At 40.6% G+C, this 15,061-nt stretch overlaps 1 protein-coding gene across 3 annotated transcripts in view; it reads left to right on the top strand.

Moving 5' to 3' along the window:
• Positions 1–15,061, top strand: part of CADPS2 (calcium dependent secretion activator 2) — a 1,413,577-nt gene that overhangs the window by 253,935 nt on the left and 1,144,581 nt on the right. The window lies entirely within an intron of this gene.

Here is a 15,061-nt window from a genome sequence, read left to right on the forward strand (position 1 = left end):
CACACAAGTTGACACAAAGGTGTTTGAATGGCTATTAAAGGTAACCATCCTCACATGTGATCTGTTTGCTTGTAATTAGTGTGTTTGTATAAAAGGCCAATGAGTTTCTGGACTCCTCACAGAGCCTTGCATCTTTCATCCAGTGCTGTACTGATGATTCTGGATTCTGAGTCATGGGGAAGCAAAGGAATTGTCAAAGGATCTGCGGGAAAAGGTAGTTGAACTGTATAAAACAGGAAAGGGATATAAAAAGATATCCAAGGAATTGAAAATGCAAATCAGCAGTGTTCAAACTCTAATAAAGAAGTGGAAAATGAGGGAATCTGTTGAAACCAAACCACGGTCATATAGACCAACTAAAATTTCAGCCACAACTGCCAGGACAATTGTTTGGGATGCAAAGACCAACCCACAAATAACTTCAGGTGAACTACAGGACATGTGATGTGGCTGTTTCAAGATGCACAATAAGGAGGCACTTGAAGAAAGATGGGCTGCATGGTTGAGTTGCCAGAAGAAAGCCATTACTATGCAAATGCCACAAAGTATCCCGCTTACAATACGCCAAACATCACAGAGACAAGCCTCAAACCTTTGGAGTGATGAGACCAAAATTGAGCTTTTTGGCCACAACCATAAACGCTACATTTGGAGAGGAGTCAACAAGGCCTATGATGAAAGGTACAGCATTCCTAATGTGAAACATGGAGGTGGATCGCTGATGTTTTGGGGATGTGTGAGCTACAAAGGCACAGGAAATTTGGTCAGAATTGATGCAAGATGAATGCAGTATGTTATCAAACAGAACGCCTCATTTTCCACTTCTTGATTTGAGTTTGAACACTGCTGATTTGCATTCTCAATTCCTTGGATATATTTTTATATCTCTTTCCTGTTTTATGCAGTTCAACTACCTTTTTCCCACAGATCCTTTGACAATTCTGTTTCTTTCCCCATGACTCAGAATCCAGAAACGTCAGTGCAGCACTGGATGAAAGATGCAAGGGTCTATCAGGAGTTCAGAAACTCATTGGCCTTTTATACACACACACACTAATTACAAGCAAACAGATCACATGTGAGGATGGTTACCTTTAATAGCCATTCAAACCCCTTTGTGTCACCTTGTGTGCCTGATATCAGGCCAAAATCACCAGGGTATGTAAACTTTTGATCAGGGTCATTTGGGTAGTTTCTGTTGTCATTATGATTTAAAAAGAGTAAACACAGCTGATTGATAATAAATGGCTTCAGCCAAACACTAACCATGAGTGAAAGAAAAGTTTTTGTGTTATCATTCATATTCTCTGAAAAATGGCCAAGAAATCATAAATTCTGCCAGGGTATGTAAACTTATGAGCACAACTGTAATAATGTATTCAAAGCAAATATTAACCTAAATATAATATTAAGACATATTTTTTTTTAAATAATACTTGTTTAAATATTGAATAATGAAGGTGTAAAGTTTCTAGAAAGTAATCATATTCTCCTTATCTAACTTCATCTGCTAATTGATCATTAGAGGAACACTAAACCAATGTGAGATTACTTTAAGAGCCAGCCATAATATCGGGTACATTTTTTAAAGTGATTGTAAATGTATGCAGTTTAAGACGTAGTAAAATGAATCTTAAAAAAAGGTGTACTTTCATTCATTCATTTTTTTAAAGAAGGTTCCTTAGTTAAAGGGACAATCTCCACCTTGGTCATCTTAAAGTCTTACCTTAGATTAAACTGCAAATAGCCTCCTGCACCTTTTCTATATCATGCAGCAGTAACAGTAAAATAGTTATTTTAAAATGAATATTGTTTCTGGCCACTTTAAAATGGCTTCCAATCTTCACCCACTGATGACATCACAATCTGGCCACTTTAAAATGGCTTCCAATCTTCACCCACTGATGACATCACAATCTGGGCTGCATCTAGGCATCCAATCACAAAATGCTCACTAGTTAGCTTCAACAGACTGTCAATGCTATTCAGCAGAGTGTCTAGATACCGGGCAGATCATGATGTCATCAGTAGGAGGAGCTTGGCAGCCTTTTCAAAGTGTCCAGAAACAATATTCACTTTAAAATAACTTTTTACTGTTACTGCTGCATGGTATAGAAAGGGTGCAGGAGTCTATTTGCAGCTTAATCTAAAGTAAGACTTTAAGATGACTAAAGTGTAGACTGTCCTTTTAAATAATAACTGTTTACTTATGTCAAGTATCCCACTGTTCTTCCGCCCACATCTCATCCTGTATTTTGTTGATCAATGAAAAATCCGACTTTATTCAATTGTTGCATGCCCCACACACTGGACGCCAGAGGGGGGGTGGGGGGCATGCAATGATTGGATGAAGCCAGATTTGTAATCGATCAACAAAATACAGGATGAGATGCGGGTGGTGGAACGGCTGGTAGTTTGCCATAAGTAAATGGTAATTATTTTACTAAGGAACCATCTTTAAAAAATGTAGTGAATGAAAGTACCTTTTTTTAAGATTCATTTGACATCTTTAACTGCATAACCTTACAATCACTTTAAGGAAGGCAATGAATTTATAAAGAGGCAAACTAAGAATACTTAATCTTGGGATTTGCAAATCCTTGGCTTACACACAGTGATGTAATTAGGAATGGGCAGATTTCTCTATTACTACATTCATTTGACATTCATTCAGCTCTCTGAATGCATTTATAAAACAAAAGGTAAAAGGGATATGAAACCCAACATTTTTCTTTCATGGATCAGATAGATAATATAACTTTAAAAAAAAAACACATAATTTATGTAAGAACTTACCTGATAAATTCATTTTTTTCATATTGGCAAGAGTCCATGAGCTAGTGACGTATGGGATATACAATCCTACCAGGAGGGGCAAAGTTTCACAAACCTCAAAATGCCTATAAATACACCCCTCACCACACCCACAATCCAGTTTAATGAATAGCCAAGTAGTGGGGTGAAAAAGAAAGGAGTAAAAAGCATCAACAAAGGAATTTGGAAATAATTGTGCTTTATAAAAAAAAATCATAACCACCATAAAGAGGGTGGGTCTCATGGACTCTTGCCAATATGAAAGAAATGAATTTATCAGGTAAGTTCTTACATAAATGATGTTTTATTTCATGTAAATGGCAAGCGTCCATGAGCTAGTGATGTATGGGATAGAAATACCCAAGTAGTGGAACTCCACAAAAGGGTCACTAGAGAGGGAGGGATAAAATAATAACAACCATATTCCGCTGCAAAAATGAAATCCACAACTAAAAAAATAAGTTTTTCTCATAAATGAAAGAAAAAACTTAAAACATAAGCAGAGGAATCAAACTGAAACAGCTGCCTGAAGAACTTTTCTACCAAAAACTGCTTCCGAAGAAGAAAATACATAAAAACGGTAGAATTTAGTAAATGTATGCAAAGAAGACCAAGTTGCTGCTTTGCAAATCTGATCAACTGAAGCTTCATTCTTAAAAGCCCACAATGTGGAGACTGATCTAGTAGAATGAGCTGTAATTCTCTGAGGCGGGGCCTGACCCAACTCCAAATAAGCCTGATGAATCAAAAGCTTTAACCAAGATGCCAAGGAAATGGCAGAAGCCTTCTGACCTTTCCTAGAACCAGAAAAGATAACACATAGACTAGAAGTCTTCCTGAAATCTTTAGTAGCTTCAACATAATATTTCAAAGCTCTTACCACATCCAAAGAATGCAAGGATTTCTCCAACAAATTCTTAGGATTAGGACACAAAGAAGGGACAACAATTTCTCTATAATGTTGTTAGAATTCACAACCTTAGGTATAAATTTAAATGAAGTCTGCAAAACTGCCTTATCCTGATGGAAAACCAGAAAAGGAGATTCACAAGAAAGGCAAGATAATTCAGAAACTCTTCTGGCAGAAGAGATGGCCAAATGGAACAACACTTTCCAAGAAAGTAGTTTAATGTCCAAAGAAGGCATAGGCTCAAAAGGAGGAGCCTGTAAGGCCTTCAACAACAAATTAAGACTCCAAGGAGAAGAGATTGATTTAATGACAATCTTGATACGGACCAAAGCCTGTACAAAACAGTGAATATCAGGAAGTTTAGCAATCTTTCTGTGAAATAAAACCGAGCAGAGATTTGTCCCTTTAAAGAACTTGCAGACAAACCTTTATCCAAACCATCATGGAGAAACTGTAAAATTCTAGGAATTCTAATAGAATGCAAGGAGAATTTATGAGAAGTACACCATGAACTATAAGTCTTCCAGACTCGATAATGAATCTTCCTTGAAACAGATTTACGAGCCTGTAACATAGTATTAATCACTGAGTCAGAGAAACCTCTATGACTAAGCACTAGGCGTTCAATTTCCATACCTTCAAATTTAATGATTTGAGATCCTGATGGAAAAACAGACATTGCAAAAGAAGGTTTAGCCTTAATGGAAGTGGCCAAGGTTGGCAGCTGGACATCCGAACAAGATCCACATACCAAAACCTGTGAGGCCATGCTGGAGCTACCAGCAACACAAACAATTGTTCCATGATGATTTTGAAAATCACTTTTGGAAGATGAACCAGTGGCGGGCAGATATAAGCAGGTTGGTAACACCAAGGAACTGCTAACGCATCCACTGATTCCGCCTGAGGATCCCTGGACCTGGACAGGTACCTGGGAAGTTTCTTGTTTAGATGGGAAGCCATCAGATCTATTTCTGGAAGACCCCACATCTGAACAATCTGAGAAAATACATCTGGATGGAGCGACCCTTCCCCCAGATGTAAAGTCTGACGGCTGAGATAATCCGCTTCCCAATTGTCTATACCTGGGATATGAACCGCAGAAATTAAACAGGAGCTGGATTCCGCCCAAGCAAGTATCCAAGATACTTCTTTTATGGCTTGAGGACTGCAAGTCCCACCCTGATGATTGACATATGCCACAGTTGTGATATTGTCTGTCTAAAAACAAATGAACGGTTCTCTCTTCAACAGAGGCCACACCTGAAAAGCCCTGAAGATAGCACAGAGTTCTAAAATATTGATTGGTAACCTCGCCTCTTGAGGTTTCCAAACCCCTTGTGCTGTCAGAGATCCCCAGACAGCTCCCCAACCTGAAAGACTTGCATCTGTTGTGATCACAGTCCAGGTTGGACGAACAAAAGAGGCCCCTTGAACTATACAATAGTGATCTAACCACCAAGTCAGAGAGAGTCGAACATTGGGATTTAAGGATTTTAATTGTGATATCTTTGTATAATCCCTGCACCATTGGTTCAGCATATAAAGCTGGAGAGGTCTCATATGAAAATGAGCAAAGGGGATCGCGTCCGATGCTGCAGTCATGAGACCTAAAACTTCCATGCACATAGCCACTGAAGGGAATGACTGAGACTGAAGGTTCTGACAAGCTGAAACCAATTTTAATCGTCTCTTGTCTGTTAAAGACAGAGTAATGGACACTGAATCTATCTGGAAACCTAAAAAGGTGACACTTGTCTGAGGAATCAAATAACTTTTTGGTAAATTGATCCTCCAACCATGTCTTTGAAGAAACAACACTAGTTGATTTGTGTGAGATTCTGCAGAATGCAAAGATTGAGCTAGTACCAAGATATCGTCTGAATAAGGAAATACCGCAATACCCGTTCTCTGATTACAGAAAGTAGGGCACCGAGAACCTTCGAAAAGACTTGTGGAGCTTTCGCTAGGCCAAACGGAAGAGCGACAAATAGGTAATGCTTGTCTAGAAAAGAGAATCTCAGAAACTGATAATGGTCTGGATGAATCGGAATATGAAGATAAGCATCCTGTAAGTCTATTGTGGACATATAATGCCCTTCCTGAACAAAAGGAAGAATAGTCCTTATAGTCACCATTTTGAAAGTTGGCACTCTTACATAACGATTCAAAAGTTTTAGATCCAGAACTGGCCTTGAAGAATTTTCTTTCTTTGGGACAATGAATAGATTCGAATAAAACCCCAGACCCTGTTCCTGAAACGGAACTGGTATGATTACCCCTGAAAGCTCCAGGTCTGAAACACACTTTAGAAAAGCTTGAGCCTTTACTGGATTTACTGGGATGCGTGAGAGAGAAAAACCTTCTCACAGGAGGTCTTACTCTGAATCTTATTCGGTACCCTTGAGAGACAATACTCTGAATCCAATGATTTTGGACAGAATTTGCCCAAATGTTTTGGAAGTACCCCTACCAGCTGAGCTGGAATGAGGGCCGCCCCTTCATGCAGACTTGGGGGCTGGCTTTGGTTTCTTAAATGGTTTGGATCTACTCCAACTTGAAGAAGGTTTCCAATTGAAACCAGATTCTTTGGGGCAAGGATTAGGTTTCTGTTCCTTATTTGTTTGAAAGGAACGGAAGCGATTAGAAGCTTTTAGATTTACCCTTTGGTCTTTTATCCTGAGGCAAAAAAACTCCCTTCCCCCCAGTGACAGTTGAAATAATCGAATCCAACTGAGAACCAAATAACTTATTAACTTGGAAAGAAAGAGATAGTAATCTAGACTTAGATACCATGTCAGCATTCCAATATTTAAGCCTGAAAGCTCTTCTAGCTAAAATAGCTAAAGACATAGGGGCCTATTTATCAAAGGTCTTGCAGACCTAATCCAACAGTGCGGATCAGGTCCGCAAGACCTCACTGATTGCGGAGAGCAATACGCTCTTCGTATTCAGCATTGCACCAGCAGCTCACAAGAGCTGCTGGTGCAATGCTGCCCCCTGCAGACTCCCGGCCAATGGGCCGCCAGCAGGGGGGCATCAATAAACCCGATCGTACTGGATCGGGTTGATTTCCGGCGATTCCTGTCCGCCTCATCAGAGCAGGCGGACAGGGTTATGGAGCAGCGGTCTTTAGACCGCTGCTCCATAACTGCTGTTTCTGGCGAGTCTGAAGAATCGCCAGAAACACGGGCCCACAAGCTTGATAAATGGGCCCCATAGATTTAACATCAATTTTGATGATATAAAAAATGGCATCACAAATAAAATGATTAGCATGTTGAAGCAAGCGAACAATGCTAGACAAATCAGGATCAGTTTCCTGTTGCGCTAAACTTTCCAACCAAAAAGTTGATGCAGCTGCAAAATCAGCCATAGAAATGGAAGGCCTGAGGAGATGACCAGAATATAAATAATTTTTTCTTAGATAAGATTCAAGTTTCCTATCTAAAGGGTCTTTAAAAGAAGTGCTATCTTCCATAGGAATAGTAGTACATTTAGCAAGGGTAAAAATAGCCCCATCAACTTTGGGAATCTTTTCCTAAAACTCCAATCTAACTACTGACAAAGGATACCATTTTTTTAAACCTTGAAGAAGGAATAAAAGAAGTACCAGGCCTATTCTATTCCTTAGAAATCATATCAGAGATAGCATCAGGAACTGGAAAAACCTCTGGAGTAACCACAGGAGGTTTATAAACAGAATTTACTAGTTTTAATATCAAAAGGACTAGTTTCCTCAATATCCAATGTAATCAACACTTCTTTTAACAAGGAACGAATATACTCCATTTTAAATAAATAAGTAGATTTGTCAGTGTCAATATCTGAGGAAGGATCTTCTGAATCAGATAGATCCTCTTCAAATAAGGATAATTCAGTATGTTGTCGGTTATTAAAAATTTCATCAACTTTGTAGAGTGGTGTCACAATTCCACCAATAAGGCCTGGATAGGACTGGACAATGATATATTACGGAGGGGTAACGTTGGCTCTTTGGCCTGGGTCACGACACCTAGGCACCCCGGGCAGATCCGGCAGTATTCCCTTTTGGGGGATGTCTTTCGGACCTGGGATGAGCTAATTAAAACTGACAGTAACATCTCAACATTGACTGCACCTGTCACCCCGGTACGAGATAATCCGGACAATGGCCTGGCCAATAAACCATATTGTCAGGGCTCGCCCTATACCTTAGCAGAGGCGGCCATATCCAACTCGATCCACCAAGGGAGACTTAAGTCCCAAGCTGAACTAGTTGAGTGGGATGAATGGATGTTTGTATCTTGGTTTCGGGTAGCACAGTTCCATCACTATTATGATAGTCTGAAGGACAGGAAATCATTATCCAGGCAGAAAATGCCATTTGAGGTGCTCTGCACTACAAACAGGACACCTGGGCATTTAATTTCACACTTATACAAATTGTTGCTGGTCAGGGATGGAGACACCCTACCTTCCAATGTGGATGTATGGCACAAGGAGCTGGGTACCGAATTTGATACTAAAGCATGGTTAAATTTTTTTGACAAAGCAAGGAAAACATTGGTCTCGGCACGTATACAAGAGATGCATTACAAGTTCCTTAGTAGGTGGTATCTTACTCCCCAAAGGTTAAAAAAGATCTATCCACATACTGGGGGGGACATGCTCCATATGTGGTGGACATGCCCCCTCATACGACCGTTTTAGGAGAGTGTGTTCTTGGAGTGCAGCAGAATCTTGACTATTATCATACCCCCCGACCCGTATTACTTACTACTCCATAAACTCCCTAAAATCACTGAGGAAGCAAAACAAAGATTTTTCTCGCTGATGCTGAATTGTGCTAAGGGACTTGTCCCAAGGTCCTGGAAAACGTCACAGGTGCCCAGGATAGGAGAGTGGAAAGCTTGAGTAGGGGACTTGCTTAGTTTGGAAAGGTACCACTACCTTAAGATAGAAAAATTGGCAACACATGAATACATGTTATTGCTTTGGGAGGGTAAGACATTATAGAGATCAGGCAATGCCCCAGGAGAAGAGTTTTGGAAGGGATAGCACTGAAAGTGGTCTGAAAGTCGTGCCCCTTGGTTTCTTTCCCATCCTATGCACACTACTCCTCTCTCCTCCCCCACCTTTTTTTTTTTCCTCTTCTTTCTCTTTTCTTTACCTATTTTCCCCCTTCTGTTACCTTCAGGTCTACTATCATAGTGGGCTGTCGGTTAGACTAGTTATGTCATCAACTAACTCCTGTTCTATGTATCAAGGAGCGGGAGTATGCAACATTTAAGGCAAATTAAATTCGGCATCACTGGTCTGCCGAAGAAATCAATAAGCACAGTTTAAAAATTGATGTTTACTTGTTTAGTAAAGTTACTTATACTATTATGAACAATGAACGAACAGAATATACTTGATGGAGCTATTAGCAATTATATAAGATCTGAAGCTCCGGAATCTCATATATCCATTACTTTAAGCTGTTAGATCTTCAAAATGTATAATTATGTACTGTTAAGCAAGTTCATTCAATAAAGCTTTTTGGGAAAAAAAAAAATTAATCAACTTTATGAGAAGTTTTAAAAGACCTTTTACGTTAATTAGAAGGCGGGATGGCAGACAAAGCCTTCTGTATCGCATCAGCAATAAAATCTTTTATATTCACATGTATATCTTGTACATTAGATGTTGAAGGAACAACAGGCATAGTACTATTACTGTTTCTCTGCATGCAAAAGCTTATCATGACAACTATTACATACCACAGCTGGAGATATAATCTCCACAAATTTACAACAAATGCACTTAGCTTTGGTAGTACTGTTATCAGTCAGCAGGGTTCCAACAGTGGTTTCTGAGACAGGATCAGATTGAGCCATCTTGCAAATGTAAGAGAAAAAACAACATATAAAGCAAAATGATCAATTTCCTTATATGGCAGTTTCAGAAATGGGAAAAAAAGCAAACAGCATAGCCCTCTAACATAGAAAAAGGAAAGAGGCACATAAGAATGGGGTTTTAAATAATGAAATTATTTGGCGGCAAGTATGATGCACAACGTAACTGAAATTTTTTGGGTGCTAACAACATCCGGAAATGACACACTCGCGTCATTGACAACGCAACCTTGTGCAAGGAACTCGGCGTCAACTAAGACGCCGGAAATGACGAATTTGCGTCATCAGACGTAACTTCACGGCAAAATAAAAATTCTTGCGCCAAGAATGACGCAATAAACTTAGGCATTTTGCGCCCTCGCGAGCCTAATTTTGCCCACAAAATTTAAAGAGAAAAAAGTCAATAGAAAAAAACTATACCCCAGGTAAGAAAAAATATTTTCCTAAATATGCTTTTCCCAAATATGAAACTGACAGTCTGCAAAAGGAAATATACATAAACCTGACTCATGGCAAATATAAGTACAATACATATATTTAGAACTTTATATTAACAACATTCGGAAATGACACACTTGCGTCATTGACGACGCAACCTTGTGCAAGGAACTCGGCATCAACTAAGACGCTGCAAATGACGAATTTGCGTCATCGGACGTAATTTCATGGCAAAAATTTTTTTCTTGCACCAAGAATGACACAATAAACTTAGGCATTTTGCGCCCTCGCAGGCCTAATTTTGCCCGCGAAATTTAAAGAGAAAATAGTAAATAGAAAAAAGTCTTTACCCCAGGTAAGAAAAAATATTTTCCTAAATATGCTTTTCCCAAATATGAAACTGACAGTCTGCAAAAGGAAATATATATAAACCTGACTCATGGCAAATATAAGTACAATACATATATTTAGAACTTTATATTAATACATAAAGTGCCAAACCATAGTGTCTTAAGTAATGAAAACATACTTACCAAAATACACCCATACACATATAGCAGATAGCCAAACCAGTACTGAAACAGTTATCAGTAGAGGTAATGGAATATCAGAGTATATCATCGATCTGAATAAGGGAGTTAGGAGATTAATCTCTAAGACTGATAACAGAGAACCTATGAAATAGATCTCCCGTGAGGAAAACCATTGCATTCAATAGGTGATACTCCCTTCACAACCCTCTGACATTCGCTGTAACCTGAGAGGAATCTGGCTTCAAAATGCTGAGAAGCGCATATCAACATAGAATCTAAGCACAAACTTACTTCACCACCTCCATAGGAGGCAAAGTTGTAAAACTGAATTGTGGGTGTGGTGAGGGGTGTATATATAGGCATTTTGAGGTTTGGGAAACTTTGCCCCTCCTGGTAGGATTGTATATCCCATATGTCACTAGCTCATGGACTCTTGCCAATTACATGAAAGAAATTAATTCTATTATCAGTTTTGTTTCATTCTCATGTTATTCTTTTTTAAGATATATTTAGATAGGTAGCATGCACACGGTTTATCTAAATTTATTATAATCTGTTAACGGGGTCATATAGTTTAAATTCAGAATATATATTTTTTCAATAGTGCTTATAAAGTAATCTGAACATACATATCCACATATCCTTCCGCTTGATGCGCCCACTGTATCTGTTTTTGACTGATTGACTTGAATTTTATACTATCCAGGAAGGGGGTAGTTTTTTCAGTGAGGCTGTGGAGGATAGATTCAGCGCTTCACCCAATCTACTGTTAATATATGGAACACTACATGACAGGAAGTAATGCTGCCATCTAGTGCTCTTGATAATAAATAACACTCTTGCAAAACTGCTGCCATATAGTATGCAGACACATGCGCCCTCCTGATCTTCCCTGTCTGCATATTATATTTTTGTCAGTATAGAAACCCGAAGAGCGAAGATTATTCCTAATCAAAGTATAAAGTGCTTTTCCTACTTAATATCAGGAGAGTCCACGGCATCATTTCTTACTGTTGGAAAATACTGGCCACCAGGAGGAGGCAAATACACCCCGGCTAAAGGCTTAAATACTCCCCCCACTTCCCATATCCCAGTCATTCTTTGCCTTTCGTCATAGGAGGTTGGCAGAAAAGTGTCAGAAGAGTCAGAGTAGTTCCTTATGGAGGGTATCTGCCCTTCGAAATGGGACTGGAGTTTTAAGTAGTCTTGTCAGCCTCTCAGTGAGAGCATTGATGAATGTTAGAGTCTGGAGATACAGGGAGAGTCTTCATGCGAACGTATTCAGACTCGTATTAACAGCTCCTAAGCAATCAGTGTTGACGAGTTTCACTGCCTGCTTCCAGGTCTATTGGGTCTATTTAACAAGGGCCAAATGGCCGCTGTTCCCCTTGTTTCCGCTTGAGCCTTCAGGCTCGCCAGAAACAGGAGTTAAGAAGCAGAAGTCTTAAGACTGCTGCTCCTAAACTCATACGCCGCCTCTGAGGCGGCGTATAGCAATCTGATTGGCACTCCCTGCTAGCGGCCGATTTACAAGAACTGCTGGTGCAATGATATACGCTGTTGGCATTTATCAATGTGCGGCGTCATGGTTCGCTATAGCTGATCATGTCCGTCCGCATATTAATAAATAGACCCCCATGTCAGAAGCGATGCTACAAGACTGTCAAACTTGAGAGGCTGTGTTTTCTGTTCCACGGCATAGATTCCGGTAACATTGTTTCATTTTATATACATATGATAACACAAGAACACAGGGTCACAGTGTGGCTCCTTTTATCTATATGGAATCAAGGGTTAATATCTCTGGAGGGGGGTTATTGAACAGTGGGGATTAATCACATATGTTTATTTGATTATGCTGTTTATGTGTGAGATGAGGCTCAGGCAGATGTTGGAACGTACAGGGTTTTCACTTTCGTTTTGGGAGCTGCGCAGCCTGAAAGTCTTGGCTCGCTTTTTTACTAGTATAACAGGGGCGGTCCTGCATTGAGCACCACGTTACCGGGTGTGGTCACACTTATTTCCTCTTTCCTGACTGAGTGGTTTACCGGAGATGAAGCAGTTTCTCTGTTTGGCCTGGTTCATAGGAGGTGGTGAGTGTCCCAGCCATTGGGGGTTTAAAGGTGCCGTTTTTTCTTAGTAATCAATAGTCTGCTTTGTTAGCGCAAGCTATGGAGGATTCTGATGCGTTAGAGGGTACTCCCTCTTTACCTAAGTCTAATACCTGTCTATATTTTGAGGAGGCCACAGTATACCTGCCTACTCAATTATGTTCCACATGCCTTTATAAAGTAATTATGTTGAAGAAAGTTAATATGTTTGATACCACTAAACCGTTCACCTCTGAGGAGGTGCGCACCCTACAGTCATCTCCTAATACACATACAGTTTCCCATAGCACTCCTAATCCTCCATCTGGAGGGGCCCTTTTAACACCAGACTTTACTGAGCAGTTACAAACGGCAGCGTCTGCAGCCTTTAGTGCTTTACCTTGCCCTGCTAAGCACAAACAAATGGCAAAATATTGCTATCCTTCCCAGGGGTCATCTACTAGCTTATTGGATTTATCTGATACAAGATTATCCGATGATGAAGTCACCTCTGATACTTCAGAGGGTGCTCTTTCTGAGTCGGAATCTGCTTCCTCTAAGCCTCCAGCTGTGGAGGAACCAGACTTTAGATTTAGGATTGAGCATTTTACGCTTTCTGCTGAAGGAAGTTTTGGCTACATTAGAGGTTCCAGAGCCCAAATTGCCTGCTGAAACCTTTAATTCCTAAATTAGATAAGGTCTACGAGGACAGGGTTAAACCACAAACTTACCCGGTTCCCGTAAAGATGGCGAACATTGTTAAGAATGAATAGGAAAGAATTGTTTCTTTATTTTCCCATTTTTCTTCCTTTAAAAAATTGTTCCCGGACTCTCAACTGGAGTTGTGGGGTTCCATCCCCAAGGTGGATGGTGCTATCTCCATGCTTGCTAAATGCACTACTATCCCGCTTGAGGATAGTTTGTCGCTTAAAGAGCCCATGGATAAGAAGATTGAAACTCTGTTAAGAATGATGTTGCAACATACAGGATATTTGTTTCAACTGGCAGCGGCTGTTGCTGCGGTTGCTGGAGCAGCTACCTACTGGTGCAACTCCTTATCTGAATTGATTGAGATGGAGGGTCCCCTCGACATGATCCAGAAAAGAATTAAGGCTTTAAGGGTGGCTAATTCTTTTATTTGTGATGCAAATATGCAAATTATTCGCCTGAATACAAAGGGTTCAGGTATTTCTGTTCAAGCCCGTAGGGCACTCTGGCTGAAGTCCTGGTCTGCGGACATGACTTCTAAGTCAAGACTTCTTTCCCTCCTATTTAAGGGAAAGATTCTATTTGGTCCACGCCTGGACTCAATTATCTCCACGGTTACTGGAGGCAAAGGTCCCTTTTTACCGCAGGATAAGAAGAACAAGCCTAAGAGACAAGGTCCAATTCGCTCTCCTGGTGGCTTTGTCCAGATCACCTGTCCCAAGGTTCATCCTTCTTGAGACCATCCTGGGAGATTGTGACTACGGACACAAGTCTATCAGGATGGGAAACTGTTTTGGATGCCAGGAAGGCACAGGGCCTGTGGACTCGAGAGGAATCCCTCCTCCCGATCAACATTTTGGAACTCTGAGCAATCTTCAATGCTCTGAAGGCTTGGCCTCTTCTGGGTTCGTCCCAGTTTATCAGATTTCAATCAGACAACATAACCAAGGTGGCTTACATCAACCATCAGGGGAGAACAAGGAGCTCCCTAGCAATGAGGGAAGTATCTCAGATTCTGGAGTGGGCGGAGGCCCACAACTGCTCGCTGTCAGCGATCCACATTCTGGGTGTAGTCAACTGGGAAGTGGATTTCCCCAGCAGACAATCCTTTCATCAGGGGAAATGGTCTCTCCATCTCGAGGTGTTTGCGGAGATTTGCAACAGATGGGGGACACTGGAGATAGATCTCATGGCATCCCGGCTCAATTTTAAGCTACCCAGATATGGGTCACAGTCCAGGGATCCTCAGGTTGAACTAATAGATGCATTAGCAGTGCCTTGGAGGTTCAATCTAATTTACATTTTTCTGTCGTTTCCACTTCTTCCCTGTGTAGTGGCCCGAATCAAGCAGGAGCAGGCATCAGTGATACTGATTGCTTCATCGTGTCCGCGAAGGATGTCGTTCGCGGACCTGGTGGAGATGTCCTCATCTCCTCCGTGGAAGTTACCTTGTCGCAGGGATCTGCTGGAACAGGGTATTTTTGTTCATCAAATACTAGATTCTCTGAGGCTGACTGCGTGGAAATTGAACATTTAGTCTTAACCAAGAGAGGTTTCTCTGAAGAGGGTTATTGACACTCTCATTCAGGCTTGTAAGCCTGTTAGTTGCCACATCTATCATAAGGTGTGGAGAGCTTACTTATTCTGGTGTGAAGAGCGTGGTTTAGCCTGGCATAAGGTTAAGGCTGC

This window comes from Bombina bombina, chromosome 6 (assembly GCF_027579735.1).
Source record: "Bombina bombina isolate aBomBom1 chromosome 6, aBomBom1.pri, whole genome shotgun sequence".
Taxonomy (NCBI): domain Eukaryota; kingdom Metazoa; phylum Chordata; class Amphibia; order Anura; family Bombinatoridae; genus Bombina; species Bombina bombina.